The sequence below is a fragment of the Bos mutus genome, chromosome 14 (assembly GCF_027580195.1).
Source record: "Bos mutus isolate GX-2022 chromosome 14, NWIPB_WYAK_1.1, whole genome shotgun sequence".
In the NCBI taxonomy this organism is placed as follows: Eukaryota; Metazoa; Chordata; class Mammalia; order Artiodactyla; family Bovidae; genus Bos; species Bos mutus.
This window is the reverse complement of record NC_091630.1, coordinates 48,062,908-48,083,295: the sequence shown is the minus strand read 5'-3', so window position 1 is coordinate 48,083,295 and position 20,388 is coordinate 48,062,908. Positions and strand designations below refer to the sequence as shown.

At 38.9% G+C, this 20,388-nt stretch overlaps 1 protein-coding gene across 7 annotated transcripts in view; it reads right to left on the bottom strand.

Moving 5' to 3' along the window:
- NCOA2 (nuclear receptor coactivator 2) overlaps positions 1-20,388 on the bottom strand; it is a 286,486-nt gene that overhangs the window by 175,674 nt on the left and 90,424 nt on the right. For all 7 annotated transcript variants that reach the window (XM_070382281.1, XM_070382289.1, XM_070382286.1 and 4 more), the window contains one exon: positions 6,634-6,690. The gene's annotated coding sequence lies outside the window, so the exon portion shown is untranslated. The remainder of the gene's footprint in view (positions 1-6,633; positions 6,691-20,388) is intronic.

Sequence of the window (20,388 nt, the reverse complement as noted above, 5' to 3'; positions counted from 1 at the left end):
AAACTGGGCTCCAATGCCGTGATATTGACAGCTAACAGACTACCCACCCTTTAAGGTGAAGACCACAAAATTTCAAATGTATGATTTCTGCTCATGTTAGAATTTTATCTAACTGGCACCAAAACCACAGCTAAAACTGTGGTTTAAAGAAAGCAAAGGCCTCAAATTACCAATTCTAAATCAATTCAGTATTTTTGAATACTTCCAAAAGCAGTAAAGGCAAATAAGTCTACAGACTATGGCACAACAATCTCTCAACCTTGCCTGGAGACATATACTTAAGAGATCCTCCGAAACTGGACTACATACATCTATAGTATATGGTTTAAAAGCCATTATTAAATGCTACATATTTCTTCCTTCCCCTTGGCTCTTTTTGGATGGGAAGGCAGAACTGTAGCTGCGACTAGAACAAAAAAATATATTTCCACTAACTAAAGAAACCCATGATTCACTCATGAAGTAGCACACAAGGCTTTGACAAACCAAATATGCAAAACTGGGTTAAAATCACAAGTTTCAAAATTCACTGTTAATTTCTCAGGTTATGTCCAATTTTTCTGAGTCTCAAGCTAGCAATAGAAGTCTCAACAGAAATCTCTATATCCCAACAGCAAAGAAACATAGAAAAAAAGAAAGGGAGGGAGGGATGAAGAGAAGGAAGGCAAGTGCTACATAATCATTATGGATATGGATAATTTTATAAATAAATGTTTAATTTATGCCTTACATTTAGATGCTATGAACAGTGGAAAACAATATACATGATTTGTGCTTCAAAAATAAACTATGAGGTGTTAAATGGAAGCAGCCTGATTTTATTTGCTATTTTCTCTTTAAGGAAATTCTGGCAAGGTCAGCTGATTCAAATTCAACACCTGTCCAGAAAATAACATACATCTGTCACTTTTTCCAAAATGAAAGTGAACGGCATAGCTAAAATTCCTTGTGTGTGTATGTGTTCAGTTGCTAAGTTATGTCTGACTCTTCGTGACCCCATGGACTGTAGTCCACCAGGCTCCTCTGTCCACAGAATTTTCCAGGCAAGAATACTGAAGTGGGTTGCCATTTCCTTCTCCAAGGGATCTTCCTGACCCAGGGACCGAACCTGTCTCTTGTGTCTCCTGCATTGGCAGGCAGATTCTTTACCCTAGTAACTGACCCACATCAAATGCCACGCACTTGTTACTATGGTGGCACAAATGTGCAATTCTGCTTATCGCAGACTTTCTCCCTAAAGCTAACAACTCTATTATTCAGGTTAAGTAGAACATACAACTTTGAACTGAAATCTAAAGGCCAGTAACAAAAGAAGGCAAGAGAATATAAGTTTTATTAATATAAACAATCTGCAACCACTTCTCCCCACTCTCAGGCATACATACACCTACACTACAGATCTCTACTTCTTTCTCAGAAGATTCTAGCTCCAATGCTACTTCTTCTAAGACATGCTAACTCAAAAGATTAACACAAGGTATAGACTGGTAATACTTTCGCTGCTGCTGCTGTGTTGCTTCAGTCGTGTCCGACTCTGCAACCCCATAGACGGCAGCCCACCAGGCTCCTCTGTCCCTGGGATTCTCCAGGCAAGAACACTGGAGTGGGTTGCCATTTTCTTCTCCAATGCATGAAAGTGAAAAGTGAAAGTGAAGTCGCTCAGTCGTGTCCGACTCTAGCGACCCCATGGACTGCAGCCTACCAGGCTCCTCCATCCATGGGATTTTCCAGGCAAGAGTACTGGAGTGGGGTGCCATTGCCTTCTCCGGCAATACTTTCGCATTAGCCATCTAATCCCACAAGCTGAGAGTAGCTTTTCAGAGGAACCTGAAGTGTCATGCTATGCATGCTAAGTCGCTTCAGTTGTATCTGACTCTTTGTGATCCTATGGACTGTCGCCCACCAGGCTCCTCTGTCCATTAGATGCTCCAGGCAAGAATACTGGAGTGGGTGGTCATGCCCTTCTCCAGGGCACCTTCTGGACCCAGGGATCAATATACCTCCTGCACTGGTAAGCAGGTTCTTTACCACTAGCACCATCTGGGAAGCCCTAGACTGGCCGTACTTTTAATTATTTTCAAAGAATACCAGCGGTGCCAATACAAGTCACACTTAGAATTTATCAATTAAAAAAACACAGTGCTCTCCCAGTGAAATCTCTCTACAGTGAAATTCAACTTACAGCCCAATAAACATCGTGATGAATTTTATAAAAAGTCATGTTTTAAAACTGCTGCAACTCTAAGTTTTGCTTTCTAGCATTTGAATGAACCATAAAAACCAGATTCTGCCCTATTTCTGGTAAATCTTTCAACAATGCACTGAGCTGACATCACTTTGCTTGTCTGGACCCCTGCTCTACACGCAGACAGCCTGGACTCTGTCTCAACTTCATCAAGCACAACACACCTACCTCCCAGAATGTGCACCTTCCGAGGAGCACACTTTGCAAGCACTGCTGCCCCCGTATAAACAGGACATTTGTTTATGAGGGACAGCTTTTGCTGTTGTTGCTGTTGCCTTGATCTCTGCCATAGATTAAGACTTTCAGCAGAAGCAAACATATAATTCAGAAATCAAGGCTTGGTTTTCTTCTTTAAGAGAAAGATCAGAGAGCCAATTCAATGGGGAAAGGACCTGCAAGGAAATATGGAGTTAAATATGCAACAGTCCTCCTTTTCCAGTTTAACACAATGGGGTAGGTATTCTTTATATTTCCCATAGCACTTAGCATAGACTAACAGGAAATAAATAATTAATATTCCGAAAGAGAAGAGAGTGAGAAGGAGGGATGGCCTGAAGGTGAAGGGAGGGAGGGAAGAGAGAAAGGAAAGTTAATGGTGCTGAACGAATGTAGTTTCACGGGGAAAAACTAAACCAAGCTGTTTATATGAATGTGTGCATAAAAAGGGAAGAAAATGGAAGAGGAAAAAATGCTTTAAAAACTGGCATGTCACACAAATAGTTTCCAATTGTGGCTTTGTGTCAATAACACCCACTGGAAGATAATTTCAACTGACCAGTAAGCCTGTTTTTTCCTGGGTCCATTCTACATACAAGGAGCAGAGGGTTCTACTCAGGGGGGTGGGGATGGGCTCAGGATTCCAGTTTGAATAGCTAAATGGCCGAGGGCATTTTATCAACTGTCAAAATATTTATTTTTCCAAATCACAGTGCCTATACGGCTGACATCTGAAGGAAATACCACTAAAATAGCAATACAGTTAAATGCTGGCAGATTTTTGCCTAAAGCATTTAAATATTAATATACTGCATTTCTGTTTAGAATAATACTGATTTTCTCAGATACATAGTCAAATCAAGCTTTCCTGTCTTCATGGGAATTTACACACCTCTCAGTTAAATCCAACACCTAATTACAAATCTTTTCATACCTATGAGCAAAGAAACGATTCAAAATCCAAGAAATACTCATTTCAAATGTATTTCCAACTAGTGGGGACATAATTTCTTTTATGTCTTGATACATGTAATATATTGTTTAGTGTTTAGCACTGAGTATACAACATACCACAAGAGGTATATCATGCTTTCCTGTTCTTTGGAGAACTCTCTCTCCATGTTGGTACTGAAGAGTTGAGATCTAACCTAGCATGCATGAACAACCTTCAGCCACCCATCCCATTCTGTGCCCACCTCAGATATCTCTATCCTAGAGAAAATAAACATATATAAATCCACAATATATATGACTCCACAGTGAGCCCAGGTTTCCATAGCAAAGGGGAATATTACACTTCAAGGCTACATTGTCAAAATAGATTTATCTAACGTTCCTGTTTTGACTACCAATTCTGAGAAATTTTTATTGGCCAATCTTAAAAATGCTTAAAATGTGAGATTGCAATGGCAACACTCACGAAGCTATAGATTAGGAAGCACAGTGCAGGCAGCTAAAAAAATTCTTTTTAAATTCCAACTACAGAATTCTCTTCCACTATACTCAAACCTGGAATTTGCATTTACACTCAGAGACAAAATCCTTTAGGAAAATGTGAAGAAATATACTTAACCATGTTTTCAAATCAAAATTTCAATATTCATTCACGTACAGAATCTTATAGGACTTCTCTGGTGGCTCGGTGGTAATGAAGCCGCCAGCCAGTGCAGGAAACACGGGTTCTATCCCTGCATCGGGAAGATCCCCTGGAGGAGGGCATGGCAATCCACTCCAGTATTTCTTTTCTGGAGAATCCCACAGACAAAGGATCCTGGCGGGCTACAGTCCATGGGGTCACAAAGAGTCAGACATGACAGAGCGACTAAATAACAACAGTATACTATATATTTGAGACTCAAAATATTTCTGTATTATATATCCTACTCAACCTTGAAAATTAAATAAGGAAAGCTGAAGTTCTTTTCTGGAAAGATAAAGAAGGAAAGATAAAGTTCTGATTTATCTCAAAGTTATGTCACTTCATTTCTTAAATAATTAGAGTAAGTCTCTATAGAGACATAAATTATGACACCATCCAAGATAAGGGTTCTAAGTAATTCTATAGTCACAATATTTCACACAACCTGTTCTCTGTAGAAGTGATTTACCCAACAAATCACAGATGCCACTCATAACATAGTATTTCTAATACTGCAAGGAGTAAAGAATTCTGATTCATAGGATACCATATTTTTTTAACAACAACAACAACAAAATGAATCCAAATGGCTTTTTCCCATGCACCTGCCCCCCAAAAGTGAGTACAAAATTAAAGTGCCAGAGTGGGACTTTAAATTGCTTAGGGCATCATTAAATTTCAAATGAGTCGTCATGTTATACAGTTTGAAATAAAGGTTAAAAGACTTACTAATGAAATGTAAGCAAAATATTCCATAATATTTGATTTTAAAATTAATTTTAAGTCCTCAAATATGAATACTATGTTCCTATATTACATTTCTTGCCACAAATATGCTTGTATTTAAGGCTACTTAGGCAGAAAATGGACCTCAGGGGTTAAGATCAAAGTCTTTGGAGTGGCAAACTGCCACTTCCTTGATATGACCTTGAAAAAGTCACTTAACCTCTCTCAGCTTCCATTTCCTTATCTGTTATTCTGAAGATAATGAAGAGCACTTACATAATGCCTGGCACACAGTGAGCGAGCTATAAGTAATAACTGCTGTTATTTAGTATTATCAAAGGAATCTCTGCAAGTTGCACTTGCAAATTAGATATAAATAAGAAATGGCTGTGTCATTCCCAAAATTTAACTTTAAAAAAGAAAAAAAGGCCTAGAGGTTAGACTTAGTTCTTTCTATATGAAAAACCACGATGGCAGAAGGAGAGACCAGTACTTAAAGAGGGTCAAACAGATCAAAACACAATGCATACAAAAAATGAAAGGTAACGAACCAACGGTAGTGCCTAACATCCGGGGACTCTTAGAGAATAACCACCAAGCACACAAGGCAGCAGCTGTGTCAACGTATGCACACAGCTACCTTCAAGAATGAATTCAAACAGCAACAGAGAGGGTAGAAAAATGGCCCAAAATTCCCCTCAGTCTACAAAGAGAGCACAACTTAAGTAAATTACATTTTGTATGCACTGACAGGTAGTGGGAAAATTGTAACTTGTTTGGTTTTCAGAGATTAAAACTGGACAGCTAAGGTCAAATAAACTTTGTTCTCCATAAAGGTATCATAAAACATTTCCATTATGGCAGCGTGATGGAGTAAGGAGGCGAGAAGCTCCCATACTTGCGTCAGATTTATCCATCACTTAATCCTAAGAACCTACTAGGGTGCTGACAAAATACCGAATTGGAAGCATTATCCTCTGACTTCTACCCTGATTAATCATACCTGAGTAACACAGGTAATTTCTCTGAGCATTTAAGAGCTCTATATTTAAAAAGTATGTGATAGAAATTAATTTCATATTTAGAGAAAAGTAGAAAGAACTATTTCTAGTTTGTATTTACAGATGCAGAGTTCAATGACTCTGAATATAAATCAATTCTTAATATCTATTACCCAATAATTACTGTAACAAACATTTATTCAGTCTTTCCTATTCAATGAGCACTATTCTAAGGGCTACAGATACTGTTTTTAGCAAGACAAAAGTGGCCCCAATGTTCATGGAGTTTATATTCTAGTAGGAGAGACTAAAAATAAAAATACATCACATGATCATAAACATTATGATAAAAATAAATCAGAGTTGTGTGATAAGGAGTGATTGGGAAGCTATTTCAGACTGGTTGGACCAGAAGAGCCTGCTCGTTAAATCTACCTGTCTAAGACTGAAATTTGCTGCCAAAATCTATAGCAACCACTCTTTTATTTACATATAAAAATAAGTATACACATTTTGCCAGGCTATGAAATTATAATTCACCTCATCCAATGGGTAAATGTAAACTCTTCCCAACTACACACAACAAACACTGATCAACAGCTATGGTCCTTTTACCTTCAAATATCATTTCTAACATGTGGATACTGAATCTTCATAATAAAACAAATGTAGACCAATGTACGACATTTTAAAATTCACATTCATTTTATTTATATACTATATTGCTCAATTGTAAATAATTTTAAATGTTTGATTATACTTAAAAAGTCAGAATATACCAACAGGAAAGCTTACTTTTAACTCACCTGTGACTGTACACAGTGCAGAAGATCTATAAATGTGTAGCCAAATCCAAGAGAAATCTGCAATAAAAAGAAATGAACAAGTATGAACAAAAAATGCAGAATCCCGTCAGACTCATTAGATTCGGTATGACTTTTTATAACCAATGTAACTAATACTCAGTAAAAACATCTCTCTACTCAATAACTCACTGATACCATGTAAATCAAGAAGCAGACTTGCTGCACAACTTTTATTTGTCCACACTAATATAAGACACAAGGCCACATTTCAGTGTCTTCCAGTTCAGTGAATTATGAGGTGTCTACCCCTCAAGTTTTGAGTTCTCAACATAAAACATATCACATTTTCTGGTAGCTGCTTGTCTAATCCCTAGCACTTCACTGAATAAAAGCAGAGTTGGCCCGAGCTACCCATTTTTACACGGCACTCCTAGTCTAATGACCACCCCACAGTGACACAGTGCGGAAGAGATGTTTGCCAAATGAATGAACAAATGATTTAATTAAATGATTAATTAAGCTCACATACTGATCTTACTTTGCTGTGATTTACAGTTTGCCTCTATGGAAGAGAATGGCTTGAAATTACTGAAATAAAAATCTGTCATAACTGCTTAAACCAAGACATTCAAAAGTGAATAACTTAAAAAAGTCTAGAGTATAATGATGCAACAGGGAATTCCCTGGAGTGTCAGTGGTTAGAACTTGGCTCTCACTGTCAAGGGCCCTAGGTTTGATTCCCTGGTCGGGAACTAAGATCTTGCATGCCACACGGCAGAGCCAAAACAAAATTTTAAATAACCATAAAAATGATGCTATCTATGGCAATTTGCAGAAGAGTGGATAAGAAAGTAAGAATTGAACATTTTCAATAATGAGGGCAACAGCTCCCCAAGTTTCTTCTGGGTCTGTACCCTTGAGAAGAAAGAACTTAGCAATGAAGGACCACACACTTCCTCTGACCCACACAAGGGTCACTTACACTGCACCTAAGGAGTTTCCTTCAAGATGCGCAGCCTAGAATACGAACATGGCAAATACGTGCCTATGAGGTTTTATGTGTATGAATGTTCACCACTCTTGTGTACACTACAGATCTAAGAAAAGCTGCACGACTGCTACTGCACGACTGCTAGTGCTATGTTTTCATTTTAACTATTATGGGCTACTGGATTTAATCAGCTTCAGGGAGTGTTTTTACAAACTGAGCTACTATACTTTTTTCCCTTCAGGTGACACCAATCTGTAATAATTTATACTCTGAATCATTATCAGGCTTGAGTATTAACTTTCTTCTGAGCCCTTTATTCTTTAGAATAAATAGAACCTAACAGTAAAAAAAAACAAAAAAAAACAAAAAAACAACTAATGTTAATTTAATACTCAAACTGCCATTGTTCTAGGGCACTAGAAACATCTGATTTTCATAACCTGAGAGGTCTAAAGGGGAAAGAAATGGGGGAAAATGCACTTTCATTTTTACCAGGACCTGCTCAAGCTGGAGATCATCATATATGAGGAAATGCAGCTAGGGAATCAGGAAGAGATAATTCATGAAAAACAAAAGGAAGTCTATATGCAAATAAGAAGTTATCATAGTAAATAAAACGAACAGATTCTCCTCCAGTGGTAGTCCATGAGCAGTGTGCAATAAACTGTTACATAATAGGGGTCATCAATTCTATACCATGCTCCTGGGGTAAATATACTCATTATGCTGACCTACTTAAGCCCATTCTAAGTCTATACCAACAACTAATTTGCTCAAGGACATCACACTATGCAACAGTCAAGAGTTAAAACTTGTGATATGAGTAGAAATGATGACATTAAACAATTACGGCTTGATCTATACCATTCACAAAGGCTTTTCTGAATGTGCTAATATAAGGAGGAAAAAGTGCTAATGAATCCAAACTAAACAAAAATACATTAAAAACATGAAGACAGTATATTATGATACCTTGGTGTGACACTTTAAACCAGAAGAACTAATAAAATACTTATAAACATAGAATTACAAAATGTTTTCTAAGTCACCGTCTCTCTGTCTGTGTGCATGCTTGGTTGTGTCTGACTCTGTGAGACCATCAGGCTCCTCTGCCCATGGAAATAATAGCTGTTTAAAAGTGACAGTTCGAGCAATGACAAGCCTATAAGAAACCGGCATCTTCCTACTCTTCTGTGAGCCCTGACAGTTTTTAGGAAGCTCCTTTAGGAGTTTCAAGGCAAGAGGAGCAGACTGCCCTGAGCCTGGCAGAGTGACAGAAGGACAGAGAGGAACCTTGCAGGAAACGACAGAGGGATACACACGTCCTCTCTCTTACAACCACTACTATTTCCACTGTATAAACCAAAAAGGTAAACCTCCTCTCCATAGAAAAAAAAAGCTGCCTGGAGCAGATAAAAGAACCTAGGGCTAAGATCATCAAACAGGTGAGATTTCAAAACCTGGCTCTCTCACGTGAATACTGCTGCTGTTAATGTTTCCATCACAAGCCAGCTGCTTAGGCGTGTGACCTCAAAAATGTTATTGTGGACTCAACTATCAAATGAGGATAATGTCCTCTCTGCACCACCCTGAAAGTATTAAATGAGATAATTACACAAAGCACTTGGTACACGGCAGGCATTACACATAATTATGATTCTGCCAAGTGTGATTCTGCTAAATGCTGCTAGCTGTGACAAGTAACTCAGTACAATGACAAGCCTAGCCTAGCCCAAGTAAAACTGATCTTTCCTGAGACGTCTTAATAGCTTTCTCTGCCCATAATCGCCCAGGCGATGCATAAACGTGGGAGTCTGATGGGATTCCCCTCGCCCCGCCTTGGCCATGCTGTGCAGCATGCAGGACCTTCAATCCTTGACCAGGGATTGAACCAGTGCCCCCTGCAGTAGAAGTGCAGTCTTAACACCGCACCACCAGGGAAATCCCCTGCTGAGACATTTTTGAATGAGGACTGGCTTTAAAACTAAAAGCGGAAAGATAATACCTGATTTCAAATCTTACAATAAAGTTATAATAATCAAAGAGGTAGGGTACTGCCATAAAGATAAACAACAGAAGACAATAGAGTCCAAAACAGGCTCGCACATTTATATCAATCCATATTCAATAAAGGTGACATGGTAATTTAGTGAAGAAAGGGGCAGTCTTTCCAAAAAAATGATACCAAAAACTGATTATACATATGAGAGGGAGGAAGAACCTCAACCTTTACCTTGCACTATGGAAAAAGTCAACTCAAAATGGATAGTATCATAGATCTAGAAATAAGAGCTACAAAGCTTGTAAAAGAAAGCAGTTGGAGAAAATTACTGTGGATTAGGCAAAAATATTTTAGGTATGACACTTTAAAGGCATAAAAGAAAAAAAAATTGTTTAAAGACCATAAAAGGAAAACACAAAACTGAATTCCTTTATAATTAAAACTTCTGGGCTTCCCTGGTGGCTTAGTGGTAAAGAATCCACCTGCCAATGCAGGAGACACAGGTTCGATCCTTGATCTGCGAAGATCCCACATGCTGTAGGGCAAGTGAGCCTGTGCAACACAACTGCTGAGCTTGTGCTCGAGAGCCCAGGAGCCGCAGCTACTGAGCCCACGTGCCACAACTGGCAGTCCGCACGCCCTAGAGCCTGTGCTCTGCAACGGGAGAGGCCACCACAAGGAGAAGCCCACACACTGCAAGCAAGAGCAGCTCCCACTCGCTGCAACTAGAGAAAGCCTCTCTCGGCAATGAAGAGCCCAGCCAAATAAACAAATAAAAATTTGAAAAGTAATAATGTTAAATCTCCTGTTTTTCAAAAGAAATAATTTAACAAATGAAAACACAAGCTACAGACTGAAAGAAAATACTGGCAAAATAATTATCTGAAATTATGTATGTATTTAGAATATATAAAGAGCTAAATACATAATAAAGGATGTACATAGAATAAATAAAGGACTCTCACAATAATAAAAGATAGTTCAATTTTTTTAATGAGAAAAATATGTTAAGATATTATATATATATATATCTCACAGGAACGTACATCAAAAAATATTGGGTATCGTTAGTCATTGGAAGTCAAAATCAAAACAAAATACCATAGCCCATCCAGTAAAATACCCAAAGCATTGCCAAGGATATGGAGAAACTAGAACTTTCCCATTTTATCCCTTGTTGGTGGGAAAGTGCAATAGTACAGTCATTTTGGAAAACAGTTTGGAAGTGTCTCATCATCTCACCCAACGATTTCACATCAAGGTGTGTTTTCATTCATCTCAGGGACAGAGGACCATACAGAGAGTTGTACATGAATGTTCTTATCAATTATGCTGAAAAAAATTCAAAAGTTTCAGTTGCAGAATGAATCTTTTTCAGAATATGGTACATTCATACAATGAAATACGACTCAACAATAAAAAAGGAATGGATAGCTAACGTATGCCACAGTATGAATGAGTCTCAAAAACATTTTGCTGAAGAAAGAAGCCGGACACAAAGACAACAGACTACATGATTTCACTTACTTGAAATTCCAAGAAAAAGTTAAACTACAGAGACAGAAAACACACCTGTGGTATCCTGGGTTAGGGAATGCAAATGGGGACTGACTGAAAATGGCAGGCCACCCCAGTATTCTTGCCTGGAGAATTCCATGGACAGAGGAGCCTGGTGGGCTTCAGTCCACGGGGTCACAAGAGTCAGACACGACTGAGTGACTAAACCAACAACCAACAGTAGCAAACGGTGGTGTGAGCATTTGCCAAGGAGAGCGTCAACTAACACAATTACTTTGAGACAAAAAGCAAAAGAAAAAGAAATCAGGACTGAGCTAACATCACTTAAAAAAGATTGTTGGCAGCATTGAAGAAATAGGTTGATGATTTTTTAAAAGGCAGGGGAGGGTTAGAAGGAGATGCACTTGATATTTTATTTGCTTGTTTAAAAAAAAAAAAAAGTTAGGAACAGAGCCAGAGGAAGGAAAATAAGCCAGAAAGAAAATGAAGTCATGTGTGTAACAGTGGCTAAGACAGTACCTTCTAACTTAGTAGTATAAGGGAAGGGCCATATCTTGTTGTTTGGGTTTAATATCACCACAAGTAACAACTATCATTGAGAGCTCTGGGCAAAGGGCTTGAAATGTGTTAATTAATTTAATCTTCCCAACAATCCTATGAGGCAGATACTGCCACCATCATCACTCCTTTGTAGATTCAGAAACTTAACTGAGATGAAGCCCAAGGCCACAGAACTGATACGGCAGCAAAGTCTGGATTTGAACCCTGAGTCTGACTGCTGAATCAGTTATGCTCTTACCTACTAGGCTATTATGAAAATGTTGATAATGTTATCATTGTTGGCAATTTGATTTGAAAAAGGTGGCCCAAAATGTGATCAGCCTGAAAACAGCCGCCTTGAGTTTTTGGTATGGTACCAACAAGAGTTTTTGGTATGGTACCAACCCATGGATGGAGGAGCCTGGTAGGCTGCAGTCCATGGGGTCGCTAAGAGTCAGACACGACTGAGTGACTTCACTTTCACTTTCCACTTTCATGCATTGGAGAAGGAAATGGCAACCCACTCCAGTGTTCTTGCCTGGAGAATCCCATGGATGGAGAAGCCTGGTAGGCTGCAGTCCATGGAGGCGCACAGAGTCGGACATGACTGAAGCGACTTGGCAGCAACAAGAGCAGTGTGTTCCTCACGCCACCCAGGCTGACATTGTTAATAACTCTGCACATTATTTTTTTCCTGACTCAAATGTAGCCTCATAATTTTCTCAAGATTGCCACCAATTAAAGGAAGTCATCAGGACTTCCCTGGTGATTCAGTGGTTAAAGACTTCGGGCTGCCAATGCAGGGGGGCGGCAGTTTGATCCCCCGTTGGGGAACTAAGATCTCACACACTGTGAGGCCCGGCCAAAAAGTAAAATAGAGAAAAGAAAAAGAGAAAGTCATCAACACCAGTGTCAGTATGCAAAAAATATACTTTCTAATCGTAACAAAACCAACTTGATTTTTGACGGACAACAGAGTACATGGAACCAGCACTGGAAAGATGACTAACAAAAAGGAAGTCACCATACTTCATGTTCCCATGTAGGCCTTCTTTGTAATTTAGCCAGCACCAGCTCAGTCAACAAGCCAGTCAGACACATGGATAGAAATAGAGAGGACACATGGGGAAAGGAAGAGAAAGCTAGAGGTTCTGATCAAATTACTTGAGATTTTTCAACAGTTCAAGCCAATAATTTTTCCACGTTGCTGAGATGCACAAAAACTCCCAAACACCTGAACAGAAAACACCTTTACCTCGGCATGTTTCAACTCATGTAACATCAAGAGGAAAGTCTTACTTTCAAGATTTACCTATGAGAACTACTTTAGATTACTGAACAGGACACTGTATCTATACATACATATATATATATATATATATATAAAACATATATATTTAGATAAAATATCCTTAAAAGTCTTAATAACGTAAAGAAAGTGTATTACATATACAAGGTAAAATTCTTTCCCAAATATTAAGTTAATGGTGCTAAAAATAACATCTAATCTACAGAAGAATAATTCATAAGTTAACTGATGAATATACTTCAGACAATATACTTCTACATATACTTTATAGACAAGCTTACGTTTTCTCTTTGTTTAAAGAGTTCAATGATTCCTAACCCGTGAAACTCTTTATACATGGCATCTAAAACAATAAAACAAACCAGTGAATACAGCAAAAAAGACACACAGATATAGTGAACAAACTGGTGGTTATCAAGGGGAGGGAAAGTAGGTAAGGGCAAGATAGGGGTAAGGGAGCTGGGCACATATCAGGAGAAAAACATGGTTTGAAAGGATACATGAACACCAGCGTTCACCGCAGAACTGTTTACAACAGTCAAGACAGGGAAGCAACCTAAATGTCCATCAACAGAGGCGTGAATAAAGAAGCTGTGCACGATGGAATATTACTCAGCCATAAAAAGGAATGAAACTGTCCCATTTGCAGAGGCGTAGACAGACCCAGAGGCTGTCATACAGAGTGAAGTAAGTCACACATATGCATAATCTCCCTTTTATGTGGAATCTAGAAAAATGATAAATGGATTTATTTGCAAAGCAGAAATAGAGATAAAAGATGTGAAGAACAAATATATGGATACCAAGTGGGGAGGAGGGGATGGGATGAATTGGCAGACTGGGACTGACATACATACACTTCTATACACAAAATGTGTGACTAATGAGAACATGAAGCTCTATTCAATGCTCTGTGATGACCTAAAAGGGAAGGAAATCCAAAAAAGAGGGGGTGTATATATAACTGATTCAATTTGCTGTACAGCAGGAACACTACACTGTAAAGCAACTATACTCCAATAAAAGTTAATAAAAAATAAAAATCAGAAAGTAAAATGCTTTTCTATGGAAAAAAAAAAAGATAGGGGTAAGGGACTAAGATGTACAAGCTACTATGTAGAAAATAAATAAAGATATACTGTACAACATAGGGAACATAACCAATACTTTCCAATAACTATGCGTGCTCACTCAGTGGCACCCGACTGTTTGTGATCCCCATGCACTGTAGCCAGCCAGGCTCCCCTGTCCCTGGAATTTTTCAGGCAAGAATTCTGGTTTATGTCGCCATTTCCTCCTCCAGGGGATCTTCCCAACCCAGGGATCAAACCCACATCTCCTGTGTCTCCTGCATCGGCAGGCAGATTCCTTACCACTGTGCCACTTGGGAAGCACCATAATAACTACAAGAGGAGTATAATCTTTAAATACTGTGAATCACTATGTTGTAACATGAAACTTAAATAAAACTGTAAATCACCTATACTTCAATTTTAAGTGAAGAAATTTATGACTTCATAACTTTTCATCCATACTAAGTATTAAAAACTTGTAAGCTACAATTAAAATAGAAAAGGATATATCGTCTATTTAAAAACTCCTAAGCTATAGGTTACAGCCCATGGGGTCACAAAGGGTCAGACATGACTGAGCATACACACACACCCAAGCTACAGGTAGGTACACATATACAACTGATATGTGTGATATGATGAAAAATAAAATATCCATCAAATTTGTACATCTCATCCAACCATTCCTTTCAAGTCTGTCTCTCATTCAACATGTTCAGAGTTAATATAGTGATGCAACTATCACAAAACACTAACTCTCCAAAGAGGAGTATTCTCACATAGAGACAGACCTAGAAGAAAAATTAACTCTCATGTGGTTGAATCCACATGCCTCCAATTTGGGAGACGACTAAAGATACTAAATTTGGAGTCACTAACTTGAAAACATCATTTAAATCCACTAATAATGGTTTAAAGAACAAAGAGCTGGGAGTCTGGAATAAAGCCCTAAGGAACTCCTCCTTTTAAAAATTATGTAGGAAAGGAACTAACCAAGGAGAATGAGAAGAAACTACCCAAGGGGCAGGAGGGAGACTACCAGCACAGAATCTGAGAGAAGGACTTCCCGGAAAGAGAGGCTGGACAACACTACTCAAGGCTCCTTAGTGAGAGCTGCACAGTGTCTACCTGAGTTAGAGCAGAAATTGCTCATGACTTTCCTAAGAAGAGTTTCATCAGAATGATGCAGACATAAAGCAGACTGGAGAAAAGTTAAAGTGTTGTCAAGTGATAGGAAAAAAGGATTTGGACACAACATATGCAAATGATCACTATCATGACTAGCTTATATTAAAATTTGGCTCAAGGGGTAAATAATCTACCTGCCAATGCAGGAGAAACAGGAGATGTGCATTTGAGCCCTGGGTTGGGAAGATCCCCATTCCAGTAATCTTGCCTGGAAAATTCCATGAGCAGAGGAGCCTGGCAGGCTACCATCCATGGAGTTGCAAAGAGTCAGACATGACTGAGCACACACATCCCCCCTAGACTGTGAGCTTCTTGAGGGCAAAGGTAAGGTTTCCTCTGTCTTTGATTAAGAAGACAACCTGTGGTTGGACAGGTGACCTTTTAAACAATGCTCCTGAAGAAGTCTTAGGGCTTTAATTAGGGTGCTCAGCCAAAAACACACAGTAACAGTCTTGAAGAGAATTAGAGGGGAGAAAAGAAATAGCAATGTATTGGGCAGAAATTAATCTTTCTTAAACATAAAAGAAAGGCTCAGAGATGAGAACATCTAAGATGAGAACATGCCAACCTGTCAACCAACCAGTCTCCCCAAAATAAAAGGCCCCCCAAAACTATGAGTAGAATTGTAATTGTTTTCCTCCCAAGAGGGTTGGATCATTTTGGCCTGAATGTTCCCTTCCATCCTCACTGAAATGGGAATAGGTACAGAAGCCTACAGTATATGCCAGAAAAGGTGAGGATTACTACAGATTATCAGTTTATTTTTTGCAATAAATCAGTGTGAGAAGACACATCTACCATCCTTAATGCAATAAAATATAAATCCTGTTATAAATATTAACAAAAAAGGAACAAAATCCACTCAGGGAGAAGGAATAAGACTGTAAACTCCTCTCAGAAACTCACCTGCTCCTTGGATGTTCACCCTAACTGCAATGACCACTCTGCTACAAAACGAGCCTAGAAGCTTCCCCTCATAACCCTGAGCACAACCCACACAAATCTGCACAATAATTACCTCAGGACTGTGGGGTAACAAAAGGAAGTGAATCAGAAGTAGCATTAAAACTATATCATCTGAAGAAAAATACCTCTACGATGCGTCTACAAAGGATGGGGTGGTCTTTAATCTCCCAATATGCAGCAGTGTCCTCAAATACCACAACACAGCTTGGGCTCAGCCATTTCAGTTGTGTCCGGCTCTTTGTGACCCTATGGACTGTGGCCCACCAGGGTCCTCTGTCCATGGGGTTTTCCAGCCAAGAATACTGGAGTGGGTTGCCATGCCCTCCTCCAGGGGATCTTCCCCACCCAGGGACTGAACCCGCGTCTTGTGCATTGCAGGCAGATTCTTTACTGCTGAGCTATTGGGGAAGCCCCCACATCACAGGGACCAACACAAAGCTTCTGTCCACCAAAGCCCCTTCTGAGTTTGTTTCCTCTCTAAGGACCAGCTTCTTCCCCAGATGACTGTCACTGTCAATTCTCACCCAATTCTCACCCACTCCAGGGAGGCTGCTGCTTTCAACAGTATATGACCACATTAAGATAATCATCGGTTCAACATAAAAAAGGGAACATTCTTAAAAAAAAAAAAAAAAAACACTATGAAAGAGGGTAAGAGTGTGTCTTCTTTAAAAGGAAGGTGTTATATAATACCCATTTTATAACTAAGAAGAGGTAACACAAGAATGTGTTAACTTTCTTTGTAACTCAAAGAATGTGCATAGAGCTGATATTAAACCTGAGTCCGCCTGGCTCAAGGCCCTGTGACTTGACAGCTTTATCTACTGAAGACAAAAAAAAAGAAGCAAGCACCCAAACAACGGCATTTTAATTTTCAAGTTGAAAACAGCTCACAGAGTATATGTGTTCACAGGCCTAATTTTGTATCACAGATAAGTTCTTTTTCCCTTGAAGTACAATTACAATTTTATGTGATATAATTAAGAGGAGAAGGAAATGGCAACCCACTCCAGTATTTTTGCCTGGAGAATCCCAGGGACGGGGGAGCCTGGTGGGCTGCCGTCTGTGGGGTTGCACAGAGTCGGACACGACTGAAGTGATTTAGCAGCAGCAGTAGCAGCAGTAATTTAGAGTTCTAGAAAGAATATGGCATTCCAAAATTGAATGGCACCCCACTCCAGTACTCTTGCCTGGAAAATCACATGGACGGAGGAGCCTGGTAGGCTGCAGTCCATGGGGTCGCTGAGGGTTGGACACGACTGAGCGACTTCACTTTCACTTTCATGCACTGGAGAAGGAAATGGCAACCCACTCCAGTGTTCTTGCCTGGAGAATCCCAGGGACGGGGGAGCCTGGTGGGCTGCCATCTATGGGTCGCACAGAGTCGGACACAACTGAAGTGACTTAGCTTAGCTTAGCTTAGGAGAAAAGCACTGCAATTTAGTTTATCCTTGGAGTACAAGTTACTACCTAGTCAAACTGTCATTGTCTCTCTGTATGATTTCAGAGTCAATCCATGGATCCAACAGTCAGGAACAAGAAATGTATCAAAAAAAGACACTGAGTCAGAAATTTGACTCATTGTGAGGACCAATAGAGTTTCCCATTTTGTTAAAAAACTGAAGAGGCAATTTTTCATTCTACTCTGTGTCTGGGTTTCAACAAAAACTTAGAGGCACAGTGGAGAAAATTGGACCCTCGGTGATGGTATCATTTTGCATCAAAATTTAGGTATGGAAGAAACCTGGAAATATCTATTGTAACTACACCATTTTATGATGCAAAACTGAGGCTCAAAGAGATTAAGTACCTCTCCCAACACTGACAGTACTTCCTCTGACTAAAGGAGTTTCTGTGAACCCAGAAACAAATATTATCCTAAAAACACTGGCCTTGCCCTCATGTTTGAACTGTCTGCTTTGGAAATCATCATCAAATCTATGTCAGCCTTCCCACCAAAGAAGAGCATTACATATCCAAAAAGATATGAGAGAGGCTTGTATATTAGTTGTAAATCTAGAATTTACAGGTAAAATATCTAATAACACAAGATACAAACACAACTTGAAAGATCTGGAGATGAGCAGTCTAACATGCTGACCAAGCAACCAGAGCCACCTTGTGTTAAATATCAGGTGTCAGCCACTTTGATACAAGCTTTACATGCATTATTTTTGATGTTTTCCATAAATGGGCATCTATCAATTCCATTCTGTAGGTGAGGAAGGTGAAAAGCAGGGAACGTAAGTGATATCCTCACCGAAGCAAGAGGAAGACCTGCTGGTGGCATCTGGGTCTCTCCGAGCTCAAAATCACCACCACACCCACACCTACCGACCCTCCACCCCACTTCCATCCCGATTCCTTCGTTCTTTCAGTCTAGTTCCACTCCTCTGGACTTCATGGTCCACCCAGCTCATTCTCCCCAGAAGAAAAGGTCTGACATCAAGAAGATGCTTGTAACAGCCAGCAACCACAAAAAACAGCCCCAAGCATCAGTTCACCCAGTGAATTCACCCAATACAATCCAATGAATTGCCCTAAAAATGTTTCACTAACAGGATTATTCAATAAAGGCTTGTGCTTATATAAGCAAAGAGAATGGAAGAAAACACTATGATGTTGTAGCATAAAAGCTGGAGTGAAGGACAAAATACTTAAAGGCTATGACAAAATGAGGGTTTTATCTGACATAAGGAATCTCATTTTAAAAAGAAAATAAAACAGTTCTAAAAGCTAAGGAGGGAGACAGGAAAACAATCTATTGGTGCTGAATTTTCACTCAAACTAGAAGCCTCAAAGACTCAGAATGTATATAAATGTCCATGAAACTTTTTAAAATCATATTTTCATTCTGACGACAATCTAAGTTATTTAACAAAGGGATCTGCTAATTCATATGGATGCCCATTATACAGCTGATAGCCTACTGCCGTTTAATTTCAGTACTTGTTTTTGTGCTTACAATTGGAATTAGAGACTAGTCTTATTTAAATGTCTTTGATATCAAGTCTTAATGGACAAAGTTTTCTATAAGTTCAAGAAAAAAAAAAATAAGGAAGAGGGGATATGAAATACTGTTACACAGCCAATAACAGCACATGCTGGACTCACAGGTACCAGAGCTCAACAGGTTGTGAACAGCAAGACTGTCACAGCCACACAATACTGCATGGTTACCAATAATTTAAATCTTATTGATTTGGTAGTTTTATTTATATTTATAGTTAGCAAATCTGATTTTGTTTAAAAGATCCTAATGAAACTAAAATCTTTCTGCATTGAAAAGGAATCCAAGTGACATATACTAAAATGGGTGCTTTTCGTAAGGGCCATGACACCAGTTAATTTCCCTCATTACTTACATAATAAATATGGCCATAAAATGTGATTAAAAAATCATCTGTGTACGGCTTTTGTTTTTAAAAAATTCTGACAAATCAAAATAAGGCTCTACCAGTGGTTCCCAAAATGTGTCTCTATGTAGCTTAAGAACAAAGTTTTGAGGATTTTCCTTCATTATTAGATTATGAGATTATCTTGTGAAACTAAATTGTCCCTTTATTTTCTTAAAAGGTGGTAGTAGATAGTTATTTTTTTTCATGTAATGACTTGGAAAAATCCAAAATTTGCCAATCTTATGTCAATTGCCTAGATTTTTAAATAGCATATGAAATTTTAAAATTGTATATGAAACCATAATCTCTAGGTACCACACTGGCCTACTTAGTATGAAATTTTATATACACACACACAAACAAACAGACAGGAATTTTCACCTGGTACCACAGGGAAAAATCATTTTGAACATGAACTTGCATTCAAGAAGTTCTTGATTCTACCCAAAGATACTTAACACTTCTCTATTTGTCTCTCTCTCTCTCTCTGGTCTGGGGCTAAGAGCGCTCAGGTAGTTAAGCCACAACTACATGAGGACAGGAAGAGATGACTTACCATGCAAGCGCACAGAAGTAGACATTTTGCCGAACATCCTAGGATAAACCACAGCCTAACAAGGTTAATAATGAAGATGACAAATAGTACATAAAGAACAGAACTATGGAAAACTAACGGTAGCAATAAACTTTTTGATATTCCTCTCATTGAGAAATGGATTTTAACTGCCTACCCTTGGAACGACAGTTGCCTTAGGGATTGGCTGGACCAA